This window comes from Megalopta genalis, chromosome 7 (genome assembly GCF_051020955.1).
Source record: "Megalopta genalis isolate 19385.01 chromosome 7, iyMegGena1_principal, whole genome shotgun sequence".
Classification (NCBI taxonomy): domain Eukaryota; kingdom Metazoa; phylum Arthropoda; class Insecta; order Hymenoptera; family Halictidae; genus Megalopta; species Megalopta genalis.
This window is the reverse complement of record NC_135019.1, coordinates 15,282,205-15,297,051: the sequence shown is the minus strand read 5'-3', so window position 1 is coordinate 15,297,051 and position 14,847 is coordinate 15,282,205. Positions and strand designations below refer to the sequence as shown.

Here is a 14,847-nt window from a genome sequence, read left to right as displayed (position 1 = left end):
ATTTTTGTGCACAATCTGAACGTCAATTAGGGAGACTTTACTGTACCTTGTATACTATATTAAGTATTCTGTGAAAAGTGGTTCCAGGATGGTTGTACGCGATCGTATAAAACGCCGTTGAAGATAAAAAAGAAACCGGCACGAGTTGTTAGAGTTTGCCGCAAGTCCATGGCGGCGGTAGTTAGGTTATAATCGATGCTCGCGTCCTTGCCTCACGCATCCCATACAAAGATCGATTCGCATCTAACGAAAATATATAGCGTTACCTATTGTCGAGTGGATATCGGTTTAGATAGCCGCGATCAGCCAGAAAGATTTCATCGAATATATCATTGTACGTTTATAGAAACGAACACGTACGTCCGACGGTATAGAAGTTCCTTGGAACGTGTTTCTACACGAAGTCGCAGAAGTTCGACAAATTTTTCTTGAATCCCGCGGATCACAGTATATAAACATTGTACCGGATCGATGTGATCGAATAAAATCAATGTTATCTGAATAAAATATTTTAATGAAAAAAAACGATGTAACGTATTACGTGAATTCGTAATCGAAATTGCTGTAAGTGATCCTATCATGCGGTATTACCGTCGAAAGGATGTAACAGAAGCAACATAACCTGTTGACCCGTACGACTTAATATGCGCTGCTAATCGTTATTCCATTTGACATGGAACTGTTTGCCTAAACCATCCTGTACACGCAGGTGTAGCGGATTCGATTCTAGCTGTCTTAAATAAACATACGGCTTGTACACTCGGCCACAGACGCGGGACGGGAACAGTGTTATTGTACTCTCCTTTATTACGCGTAGCAAGCAACTTGACGAATGGCGTCGTACAACTAGCGACGACCGGACACCGGGTGACAAGGGATTTAAGATAATGTGACAAGCGTTTGAAAAATATGCGAATATCAGAAAGTGTATAATACGTCTGGAAATGAAAAAAAATGTGTGAAACTGGAACAAAGAGGTTTTTAATCCCAAGGAAGTGCAATAAATTCTCCCTAATGTTTCTTCAGCTTGTAAACACAGAAATGGACAATTTGGAAAGAGGCGATTCGATTATCCGAGCTGTGTAACCTCGTTTTTATAATTGTTGACAATCGGCAATTATAAAAATGAGGCTCGAATAATTGTATCTCCTTTTCTCAAATTATCTATTTTTGTTTACAAGCTGAAGAAAACTTCGGGAGAATTTACTGCAGTGGCGAAATGTTACACTAAATTCTACAGACAAAGATAAGGCTTGAAAAATGCTAATAACATTTTGGAAGTTAAGTTGCACATCACTGTCGGCAGTTAATGTCGTATTTATTGTTAGAAAACAATAAAGCCGATGTTTGTATACTACATGATAATCGAAGGTTTTCTAGTTGTTTAATTGTTAAATTGTTTGTAGAGATCGTCACTGTGCCCAGCACCATAATAACTGGATAGTTCTCGAGAACTGTAAGCATTTCGAAAGATTTATATTTGATCGCTTCAATTTTATTATTCACACTGTTTGCACGACAACCCGTTTAACCGTGAAGTCCCCTTAAGGAAACGGCCACTTGAAAGCCTCAGAGCAGCAGTTTTTGGCAAGTCGACAACGCCATTATCTTTTCCTGCTTTGTTCGATGGGCTCCTTTCTTCGCGAGTCCACTTTCTCAATAAAATGGAACAGCGAACAGCAAACCTAGAGCCGGCCTCTCTATTCGACTTTGCTGCGAAAAGCGCAACGCTTCGACAATAAACTCGACAGAATGTGTTGCGCTTTATTAAATGTTCGGCCTGTATGTTTACAAAATTCGACGCAACAAACGCATCTGACTGGGCCGAAAAATCGGTGACGCGTATGCACCTGCACGCTTTGAATTAAATAAATTAAAATAAATTTTCTTTTTGCCCTAATCTCAAAGCGTCTACTTTAAATGTTCAATACTGTTAAATTGGAATTAGTTCGACGAAATCGAACGAGTTAAATAAATGTTACAATTCTAATTTAATGCTAGATTTACGGAACCCGTCAAAATGACGGTCACTGATTTTTTAACTTACGATTGTTCATATCGTGAAGATACATTTATGAGTTATCTATATTTATATGTTACTTACGGCAAATGTTATAATAACACTTGCTAAAAATCAGAATAAATGTCTTATTGTTTTATAAACACTAATATAAAACAGCTGTTTTCTGTGCTCCGTAAATCTAGTGTTAAAGAAACAAGTGTTCAACCATTTTCACGATAAATATTTTGAAATTACATACTAGACGGTAAACCGCATGATATTAGTGTTAATCAGTTTATATTTTCACACGCGGTTTGTGCGTATTATAATGCGGTAAAATTATTCCAGTTTACAACAATAGCGATACTACTTGTTTTGAGGGAACCTGTAGAAACACAGCAGTTCCGTGCAGACTGCGAGACGCCATAGCGTTCTCCTTTTATTCAAGGGTGGCTTTATGTAGACACCATGTTTCCTGTCATGGTCAAACTGTTGCTATACACATAACAGAAGTTCGGATGCTCCAGCATATACAGGGCGAGTCGCTTAACAAAGCAAAATATCTTCGTTGTGTCTGATACGAAATGATGATACGAAAAAATTGCTGAGAGGAGAATTGTTTGTTTCGTATTTACTAAACGGGATTACGTATTTTCATTGGTGTGACGTTATTGCTAATGAAAAGACGAAACGAATCAGAAATATGTTATCTTTCTAACAACATCATTTTTAATTGGGAGCTTCACGATTTCAATTAACAAGACTTGATCGTCTTTTTTATAGACGAATACACGTATATAATAAATTAAGCTTCTTGATTCCATTTGATAAACTTTTAAACGTGTTTCACTGGCTGATACAAAAATGATTACTGGATATTGCCATTATTTTAGGATTAATTTAATGTAATCGAAAGTTCTCGCAGGATGAAACAGAATGCGAAAACTCGTTCGACTGTATTTTATAAATACGGTGAAAGTCGAAGAGCAATTCCGCACAGTATTTTCGTCATGAATTTTCGATCAACTTTTTCACGTCCGTATCGAGAAGAGTAAGCGACGGCTGTTGTTCCAGAGGGGTTTCTGTATAATTCTTTGCCGGGAGTCAAGGAATTTCTCATTTATAGCGCGCCGCGGGAAAAACTTTGGCGACCGGTAGTCTGGCAAATAAAGTTTTCTATCTCCGACTGCTGGAACTTCTCGTGTTTTCGCGAACTAAGTAATTTTATACTTCTATAATTTCTCGAGCAACGCCGAAAACTGATCGGCGACTCGGGCGTATTTTTCGTCTGAACACGGAAGTGTAACGGTCGCCGTCGCAAGAACGACTTCTAAAGTTGGATATAGGTGCTCTCCGGGAAGAAAAATGTGTTGTTCAGAGATTACGATTCGAGTTATGCGAAACGATCGCACAAAATGTCGTGCTAAGAAGTAAACAGTAAAAGAAACGTACGCAATGCGTCATTCGTCTTTTCTTTTTCTTGGCAGTTACGCGAAAGATAAAAATAAGATACGACAGATTTTTTGTTGTTGTTCACTGTAAATCCAAATCCCAGGCGCATTAATTGTCCAGTTTACTTCCAACGAAACATGCGGCAAATTTGAAATGAATTCTATACGAATAACGGAGTAACAATATTCGTACTCCGTAATGGAGTGTCTTATCTCATTTGTAATTTTGTTCAGCAATTCTTCCAAGATGTTTTTCGAGGCACTTCTGCCAGAGAATGTTTTTGAAGAATTAATTTAAAAAAAAACTTTATCGAAATTCATGAAATAATTCAACATGTGCGAACATACACAGAAAAGAAAACAGAACAACAACAACAAGAACACATTTGATACAACAAATTTAATGTTTTTCCTTTGCGTGATAATTATTAAAGCAATCACCTACATGTGACGGTACTTGGCAAGTCTTACACATAAAATATGAAGGTTTTCTAATTTTATTCGCATAGCAAACACGACAATCCCTTCGTACACCCCTTTTTTATCACTGATATTTTAACCAATTGATGTTTTATCCCTCCGGCTAATCTTTCAACTGGATCGGGACGAACGACGCGAGATGTAATAGGATCACCATCATTAGTTTTAATCCACGCACTTGCTAATTTAAGTAAAAAATCGTGGTAATTTAATTTCCGAATCGGATCGGAATTCAAATGTTCATATACAGGGTGTCCCAAAATTGTGGTATTTTCGGGAAATGAAGGGTTCCTGGGATCATTTGTAGCAACTTTTTCCTTAGCGAAAATATTCTACAAGGCTTTGTTTACGAGTTATTAACGAAAAACAGTGACCAATGAGAGGCGAGCTCGGTTGGCGCAAGGCAGCCGAGCCAATCAGCAGGTCTGGGGTGCGCGCGCTCGTTGGCTCGGCCGCCTCGCGCCAATCGAGCTCGTCTCTCATTGGTCACTGTTTTTCGTTAATAACTCGTGAACGAAGCCACGTAGAATATTTTCGCTAAGGAAAAAGTTGCTTCAAATGATGCATACGAAACGAGTTAAATATGGCACAATTTATTAAATAGAAAGAAAGTTTCGTTGTCTATTTTTTGATGGAACATGACACACATATTGCGTGAGCGGTCATTAAAGTGTTAATGTTTCTACAATGAAATAACATATATCCCGCGGGTCCAAACGGACCCGCGCCGAGGGAACCACGAGAATTCGCAGCGGCCAAGACGGAACGGGAACGGTCCGTATAAAATTTCAGCGAATTTCGAAACCAATATCCAATTCCGAAGACGAAGTATGTCTCCGGGAAGTTCTTTAGCGGTCCACTTATCATTTTAAAACGCGAACTTCCGTCGTTCGACGTAATAAAAGCGGCGAAGTTTAGCGACGGAATGACCAACGAATGTTGCCCGACGCGCCATTTCGGGCCGACGGATCGCGTCGCGTCCCGGTCGCGGTCGCGATGAAAATCGACACGAGGTAATGCACGATTGTAACTGTATATGCAGTTGTCGCAGAAATGAAAACTTGGTGCCCGATAGGTGGATAGGGGGCGAATTGGTCCGTGATGGACCGCGCGCGACCATGCATGTATCCGCTCGACCATTCTGTTCCGTTGCGATCGAGTATCGAATTCCTCGTAACGCAGTGACGTTATGATGTTACGACCGTCATTTCGACGTCAGGGAAACGCTTCCTATCTCCTCGCGGTACATCCACGCTATGGAATCACCGTATCCATTGCAGTATCGAAACAATTTCCAGCGGCAACACTGTATTCCATTGATTAGCATACTGTAAACCGCGATCATGGTTCTACGGCTACAGAGAAAAAAACGCCACGTGCCGCGATTTCTCGTGGAATTTCAATTTCTACGTCGGATCGCCGAGTACGAGATTCGCGTATTCGTCGGAAAAAAAATGTACAGGGACGATTCAATCGAAGTTCAATATACGATTCATTAGGCAAAACTGTGTAAGTTCACAAGATCTGGACAATTTTAATCGTGTTTTTCCTTTGCGTTTGCTCTTCTTATTTTCTGATAATATTAATAGAAATATTTTCCTACGAGATAAAAAAAGATGAAATGTTTAAAATTATTATCTGATAGTGTTCATTTCGCTAGAAATGTCGCACTTGCTTCTTATTCTCCGATAATATTAATAGAAATATCTTTCTACAAGATAAAAAGATATGAAATATTTAAAATTATTATCTAGTAGTGTTAATTTCGCTAGAAATGTCGCACTTGCTTTTTATTCTCCGATAATATTAATAGAAATATCTTTCTACAAGATAAAAAAAGATGAAATGTTTAAAATTATTATCTGATAGTGTTCATTTCGCTAGAAATGTCGCACTTGCTTCTTATTCTCTGATAATATTAATAGAAATATCTTTCTATAAGATAGAAAAAGATGAAATGTTTAAAATTATTATCTAATAGTGTTCATTTCGCTAGAAATGTCGCACTTGCTCTTCTTATTCTCCGATAATATTAATAGAAATATCTTTCTATAAGATAAAAAAGATGAAATATTTAAAATTATTATCTAGTAGTGTTAATTTCGCTAGAAATGTCGCACTTGCTTCTTATTCTCCGATAATATTAATAGAAATATCTTTCTATAAGATAGAAAAAGATGAAATATTAAAAATTATTATCTAATAGCGTTCATTTCGCTAGAAATGTCGCTATCATTTTTTTTTCTCTTCCTTTCAATCGTTCCGATGATTTCATCGCACCGTTGTTCGAAAAGTTTCTATTAATCCGATAACACGGCAACAGAAGTCCAAGAATTGATAAGATCGATGAACCAGCTCAGAAAGTTTCGATCGAAATAGTTGAGAACGGTCCCTAATTACACTTACGCGCGGATTTCCCTATTCCACTCGGAGCACTAATGATTTCGGAAGTACTTTGCCCATTTATTCGGCGTTCAAACAAGTTACTAAATGAATTCGGCGTACAATGGCGAGGACGCACAGGAAATTTCCTCATTAACCGTGCACGACAATTACTCAAACACATTAAATACCGAGAGAGTGCAAACAGGTCGAAGCGCTGCGAAGTTCTCGAGGTAACGTCATTATTCTGCCTTTGAATTGCCACGAGCAAAGGCATTTCAACGCGTCCCATGCAGCCCGGTCGCATTAAAGTGTCGGCTTTGTTCCATCGGTTCGATCCTCCTGATCGACGAGAGATCATCGACTCATGTCACGTGGCCTGGCCAACGCGACGTTTTTGAATTTTTCATGTCGCCGCAGTCAAGATCGAAGTTTCTCGACGAACGCCGTGTTCGTCGTTCACCCAAAATTATGTATGAAATGTTGTTCACGAGTCCGACTCGTTGTTAGATTGCAAGCGATGCAGTAAGCAACGCATCGACTATGGTAGAAGATGAACACCGCAACACGCGGTCAAAAGATTGTCGGACAGAGGGATTAAACGGTGTACGAGGTAAGCTGGTCGATCGTCGCTCAGGAAATCTCGAAGCCATAGATCCGATTCGATAGGGGCTAATCGAATTCCGCGCGCACGCCGCAGTGTTTGCGCAGTCGGGTCATCGGATATCTTCGGTTTGTCGCGGGCCACCGGTGAAATTGACCGCATAATCATCCGATATCGACGCTTTGGCGACCGTATAGGCCGTTCCGCGATATTTATATACAATCTACGACACACGCGTCTCTCTCTCTCTCTCCCCCTCTTCCTCTCATTCTATCACCATTCTCTCCACTCTCACCAATCTATCTCTCTCCCTCTCCCTCTCTCTCTCTCTCTCTTTCACTCTCCCTCTCGCTGCCTCTCTCTCATCCTTTCTCTTTCCACTCTCTCTCCTCTCTCACTTACTCACTCTCTCTCTCTCATCCTCTCTTTTTCCCTGCCTCCCCTATCCTCTCTCTCTCTCTCTCTTTTCACTCTCTCACTCACTCACACACTCTCTCTCTCTCTCCCTCTGCCACTCTCATCCTCTCTTTCTCCACTCTCTCTCTCTCTCTCTCTCTCTCTCTCTCTCTCTCTCTCTCTGTCTGTTTCTCATCATCTCTCTCTATCTCTCCACTCACTCACTCACTCTCTCTCTCTCTCACTGCCTCTCTTTCATCTTCTCTCTCTCTCTGCCTCTCTCATGCTCTCTCTTTCTCTCTCTCTCTGTCTCTTTCTCATCCTCTCTCTCTCCACTCACTCTCTCTCTCTCTCTCTCTCTCTGTCTCTTTCTCATCCTCTCTCTCATCCTCTCTCTCTCTCTTTCTTTCTCTGCCTCTCTTTCATCCTCTCTCTCCACTCACTCACTCACTCTCTCTCTCATCCTCTCTCTCTCTCTTTCTCTCTCTGCCTCTCTTTCATCCCCTCTCTCCACTCACTCACTCACTCTCTCTCTCTCTCTCTGTCTCTGATTCTCTCTCTCTCTTTCTCTCTCTGCCTCTCTTTCATCCTCTCTCTCCACTCACTCACTCACTCACTCTCTTTCTCTCTCTCCACACTCTCCCTCTCCCTCTTTCAATCTCGTTCTTTCTCTTTCTTGCTCTCCTTCTCTCTCTTTTCCGATCGTTCCCGCACAAAGGCAGCACCCTATACCCGCTTCACGCCGCGAACTCGATCTTTCCATTCGATGCTTCGGATGCAGCCGGCCACCGGCGACCGGCGACCGGCGTAGTTATACACCGATCGGATCGATGGGAAGCGAGATACCATGGAAATGGAATCGGGTTTTTATGAGGGCGCAGCCTAGCCGGAGCTATATATATATATATACACGGTTCGCGGAATGTGCGAAAGTGATCGAGGTCAGTGTTTCTTCGATGAAACGAATTACTAGACTATAGGTAGCCGGCGCACTATCGCTGCGGGCAATTTAGGATATCCTCCGCGCGTGAACAACGTTACCGCGAGACAAAAACCATTAGGTGTCCTCAGATCGTCGAGAGTTCCAAAAATTATGGGAAGGTGGCTGCTTTGCGTTGCAGTCAATTATTATCCTGCGACAGATTTATATGCAATTTGTTCCTATTTGAAGTAAAACAATTATGTCCTAAACTCAAGTGTAACAATATAGTTTCAGCGTAAAACTAAAAATAATTATTATTCTACGGTTATCGCAAGATTATTTAGTTTATAAATGATTAAATGCAACACATAATTAATTACTCGAATTAAAGATCACAGTATGGGAATATAGTATAAGCTAATTAGTAAATAATATCGGTAAACATTAAATTAGATAGTAAATATTATTAACTAAATTAGTAAATAACGATATAGTAAACTAGTGAACAATGCCTAATCTCATCGTTACTTGTTACGAAATAATAATTCCCTTTTGTAATCTATTATTGTAATTTTGTAAAGTAATTTGCTTTTGAATTCTCAACCGGTACCGACATTGTCTGTTCACAATTGAATGAACGAGTAATCGTCGGTGTCTAGTTCGTTCATAGACCGTTCTCGAATCCCCTTTCCGAATTACAGTAATGTCTCCCTAATTGACGCCGAAATTTTGCACAAAAGTGGACAATTTGGGAAGAGGAGATACGATTATTCGAGCCTTGTTAGTTAGTTTTTATATTTACTGATTGTCAACAATTGTAAAAACGAGCTGCAAATTGTTCCCAAATTGTTTCCGTCCCGTTTTTGTGCACAACCTGAGCGTCAATTAGGGAGACATTACAATTAGGGAGACGTTACCGGAAACGAGTTGTTGCTTCTGAACGGGGTACGAATCATTACGCAGAACATATATCATAAAAGCTGGAGGCGTGCGAGGCATGCACGCCGACACCGTATCAAATACAAAGTGAAAAATCCTTTATCGTGTTGCAAGCCGAGGCTTCGTTTCCTCGATATTAGCGGCTGGAAATTGGGCTTACCGCGTGCTCTGCTGAAAACCGCAGTCAGCTGAGTGCTCGGTCACACTTATGCACGTGCACAGTCAAAAAACAAAGAGCGATGGACCTCGACTGCGCTCGTTTCCTTGAGCGATCTGCTGCAATTTTTTTTCACCGCTTCTATCGTGTTTTTTTCTCCCCTTTCGCTGCGATACAATCATTTATTTCCATGTATTGTAACAAAAAGTCTTCCAAAGCGATAGACGCGTTGGGCTTAGAATTAGTTTACTAATTCGTTTACTAATTAGAATTAGTTTACTAATTCGTTTACTAATTAGAATTAGTTTACTAATTCGTTTACTAATTAGAATTAGTTTACTAATTCGTTTACTAATTAGAATTAGTTTTAAATTACTTTACTAATTTATATATATAGTTAACAATATTTAATATTATATATATATATATATATATATAAATATTGTTGTATAAATTGTTGTATAAATATAAATATTGTAAACCTAATTTATTATTTACTAATTTAGTTAACAATATTTAATATTATATATACATTTATTTATTTATTTAATAATATATATATATTTAATATTATTTACTAATTATCTTACTATATTCCCATATTGTGACTTTTAATTCGAGTAATTAATTATTTGCTGCATTTAATAATTTATAAGCTAAATAACCTTGCAGTAACCGTAGAATAATAATAATAATTTTTAGTTTTCAGCTGAAAACTATTGTTACACTTGATAGCTGAAGTCGAGCGTGAATCTTAACCGTGACGTTTCTCGTCTCGAATTGATTTTGCGTGCACCTTTACCTGTATATTCGTTTCATTTTTCTCATTCGTGAGAATTCTGTACCATAATACGGAATATTATATTAACGGTAAGTCTCCACGGTATAATCATCGAAATGGGACAAAATACGTTAAATGCGGTGGAAAAAAATAGCGGCAGAGCACTCAAGGAGTGGCTGCCGTCGCGCGTCGGGGGCATCACCCTTTGTTTTTTGGCGTTGTGTGGGCGCATAGGTGTGACCCAGCGCTCAGCTGACCGAGGTTCAAACAGCTCGCGCGCTGGAAATTAAATGTTCCATTTTCACCTATTATTACCTCGACAACGAAACTTTACCGTGCGAGCTAGTAAACGACTCTTCGGTTTGCGTTCGCTTCAACAGTATACGCGTTTGAGTGGTTTTCTAGTTCCTAGCCAGCCTACTACCTGCATACGTGTGCGTATACATTTGCATTTGCAATTACGGTTTATCGGTGAATTCCACTGTAAACAATAATTAGACTGTAGTTACGATATAAAAGTCTGCATAAATCCTAACAAACAGGAATCAAACAGATCGTTTAGTATGATAATTTTAGGTTGAAAAAGATTTATCGATGTTCTTTAACTTTTCGTTGAACCTTTTTACTGTTTTCTAGTCGTTTCTGGTGTAAATGCGTAAAATCCAAAATTATAATTAATTAATCGTCAAGGACAATATTTACAATAATATATATAATATATATTGTATATATATTATATATATAATGTAATATGTATATATATATATTCTCGATTCTTCACATAAATATATTATTATTATATATATATTACATTATATATAATACGTTACAAAATTTTCAATGAAGAAGTAAATAAAAAATATAAATAAATATATATATAATAAATAATAATAATATATAATAAATATATATATAATATAATAATAATATATTGAATAATAAACGTAACTATGTTAAAAAGACACTGCAAATGCAGCAAATTCAAAATAAAAATGTTTGACGTTGATGCGAAGAATCGAGAACCGAATCGGTGATATACTTCTTCATTGAAAATTTTCTGACGTATTCGGGGTTTCGTGTTTCATCCAAAAATCATTGTCGTAAGCGTATAAAATCGACGAATCGATTATTCGAATCTCGGATTGACCGGAAGCCCCGCGGTGAAATAATGTGCTTTTCCGGATGCCGAGGTGAACACCACTGAAAGCCATCCAAGTGTTCCGTTAACTGCGCTTATTTTGCTCGATTGAGCCCAGCTTGCCATTAGCCGCGGTGTAACGTTATTATGTACTTGTAACGAGCGCGAAGCACCTGGTTTTCACCTATCCAATAGATCAAATCCAGTTCAGCTCAGCCGATGTGCGATAAGTAATATACGATCTTGCGGCATCCGGTATATCGCGGGAAATCCAGTTTAACTCGAAACGTCCTCCTATTTCACATGTTTTCACGGAAGAAAAGCTTTCAGGTTGTGCGTTTCTTTAAATCCTACATTCTTTTTTTTACTGATAATACTGCATTGCTTAAAGTAACAATGATATGTGCCCATAATTATGAAAGTGGTCTAAGTCATATATTTCTTGTTTCGAGATATTTAATGAATCGCATTTGAATAAATTAAAAAATATTTTTACATTATGCGACATTTTAATTTATAATTTTATTAGTCTTGATTAATGGAAATTTATTATAGATATGAAATTTTGTGTGAATTTCATAGGAAAATGTTGTTTTTAAAGCTTGAATTGACTTAGACCATTTTCAAAATTAACTGAATGTCCTATGATTGACTTAAAGTAATAAAAAATTGTGATTTTTATTTGAGCCGTTTATTTTGAAAGTGGTGTAAGTCCAATGTCATCGAAAGAAATTGTAAGTGGCGTTGCGTGCGGTATTTAGACAATACAAGCTCAGATTCGGCATTTTGAATTTCTTTAAAAAAAAGAACATATACCACTTTCAAAATAAACGGTCCATTTGAAACAACAACTTTCACGAAATAATTCATAAACATTTATTAATCATTTTTAAAAAGTAATCCATTTTTATCATAATTTCGAGTTTTTAAGATTTTTAAAATGTTCCTGGAAAACTGGAGGGATGTATGGTAGTAAACACATAAGATCTTTATATTTTTCTTCCGTTACTGGTCTAGTGGTGTTGTATAATGGAAGTAATTGAATATTTTCGTATATTTTTGGTCTTCCTCTTTTAGGTGAAAGATTCAAAACTTGATATTCAGAATCATCTAAAGAAGTCTTATAAAACATTTTATAAGGTTCATTTTTCAAGAATCTCAACCATTGAATTTTTAGCCAAGGGACAGATTCGCCCACGGTATTTTTTACTCTCCTTGTTATTGATTTTTCAAGTGATTTCGTTGAAATAAAATCCGGCTGCGACATTCGTTTGATCGAAAATGTATTTCTTTTTCTACAATTTTCGATCAATTCATAGTAATGTTGACTTAGACCACTTTCATAATTAACACTAAATGAATTCCGTATAACGTTGTAATTACAACTACTATCTAAAGGTTCATTTTTGACGATATCGTAAAAATTACATTGAATAAATTTAGTTTAAAATCATGTCGTGTGAAATAAGTGATAAATTCATTTTTTTTTTAAATTTTGACTTAGACCACTTTCATAATTATGGGCACATATTTCGAGTGAACAATATACATAGGGCACTGTATATTATACTAATTTTTATGAAGTAATTTGTACATGTAATGGAGATTTAAAGATTCATTGGTACTATAACGGATCACATTCTGACGTATTATGTCGCGGCGCCGATATTGTTTATGCAAGGTCTCAGACGAGATATCTCGCGACGTAATGCCGCTTGTGCGGTGCTGCGGACATGTTATCTCGCGACGTAATGCCGCTTGTGCGATGCCACGGACGTGTTACCTCGCGACCGTAATGCCGCTTGTGCGGTGCTGCGGACGTGTTACCTCGCGACCATAATGCCGCTTGTGCGGTGCTGCGGACGTGTTATCTCGCGACCGTAATGGCGCTTGTGCGGTGCTGCGGACGTGTTATCCCGCGACGCAGTATCGTCCATGCGGTGCCGCGGACGAGTAAACACGTGCTTCTGTTTTGTAAACACGCTTTTATCCGAGAGCTTTAATTCGGAAAAGCTTGGTTGCATTGACACAACATAGAAGCAAGCTAAGTGTCCATAGTCAGAGCAAAAACAGAAGCGCGTGTTTACTCGTCTGCGGCATCGCACGAACGGCATTGCGTCGCGGGATAACACGTCCGTGGCGTCGCACAAGCGGCATTACGTCGCGAGATAACACGCCCGTGACATCGCACAAGCGGCATTACGTCGCGAGATATCGCGTCTATGACTTTATACGTACAGTATCGGCGTTGGGATATAACACTTCCATGGAATCAAAGCGGTTAAGTAAATTAAGTCGGTTATATCGTTATTTTAATCTTCCTCGACTTTATAAATGTGCTTAGAATTAGTTAAATTTCTCATCGAAATTCAATAAAGTAGAATACTATTCAAACCAGTTTTTGTACTGTCTTTTTAATGCGATCTTTTTATGCGGTATATGAATATGTATCGAGATTCTATTAGCTATATGTAAGTTCGCTGCGAGATTATGTCACTCTCAAAGGTGCTAGCATCACTTTTTTTTCTATCAGTGTGTATGCAGACATTGCATCAGCCATTTTCATACTTATTGCATCAGCCAATTTCAATACATACTGCATCATCTAATAACATTAGTTCATTACCGACAATCTTGTTTATCGCTTATTATACAAAATAACATGTGCAATAAATGAATAAAATTTATGTTTCTACTTACTCTAAGAAGTGCTTTATTACATGAAAAAACAATTGATTCAATAATAGAATCATAAACGATAAAAGGAAGCAATAATTTTTCTAATAATATCGTGTCCGAATATTAATGCGAATCACTGTATCTTCTGACCATTAAGATAGGATTAATTTTACAGTGACATTAAAGGTGAATTAATTATTTTTTCTATTTAGATATAGTTTCTTATGATTTTTATTTTATTTTTAGACAAAAGTACTCCCTTCAAATAAATAATCGTAACAAAAAAAAAAGAAGTGAAAAAAAGACAATTGCATTAGAAACTAAAATTGCAAACAAAAAAATAAATCAACTCTAATATCTTCAAGTGACGAAAGCGGTTACGCACCACAGTTCGTCGCAATATGCTCGTTTTGGACTACTACGACGAGTAGTATCGAATTATGTACATCTTGAAAATTTCTTTATATTTACTATGACGATGTTTAAAATTGACATATTTTTTAAGTGAGACTTTTATGTGGTCCCTCTCTCCACCGCGTAAAAAAAATGTTCTAGTCTTCTTCAATATGTTATGAAAAATTATTTGTCATAGTTATTTAAGAACTTTCTGAATAACTTTATCGTGCAGTTTTTTTTTCTGCGGTTCCTACTTACCGCACAAAAACAGGTTTAATTGTAATAAAGAATTTCACGAAGAAGTTCTACAGAATCGAAGAACCGGTTGAATTTATTTTTGCAAATGACCAAGTTCATCAAGGTGGCGAATAAATAATTCAGTATGTTTCCTCATTGAAACGAATATTAGTCGGATTGTTCGGGCTCGTTTATCGAACTAAAAATTTGAGCGCGTGCAAAACGATCTGGTCTATTGGAAAATGATCGTACAGCCCGCGGTTGACCGCGTTCGGGCTGCCAT

The 14,847-nt window shown here is 37.8% G+C and overlaps 1 protein-coding gene across 2 annotated transcripts in view; it reads right to left on the bottom strand.

Moving 5' to 3' along the window:
• Nucleotides 1–14,847, bottom strand: part of LOC117221593 (temperature-induced paralytic E) — a 65,213-nt gene that overhangs the window by 10,245 nt on the left and 40,121 nt on the right. The gene's annotated exons all lie outside the window — the stretch shown is intronic.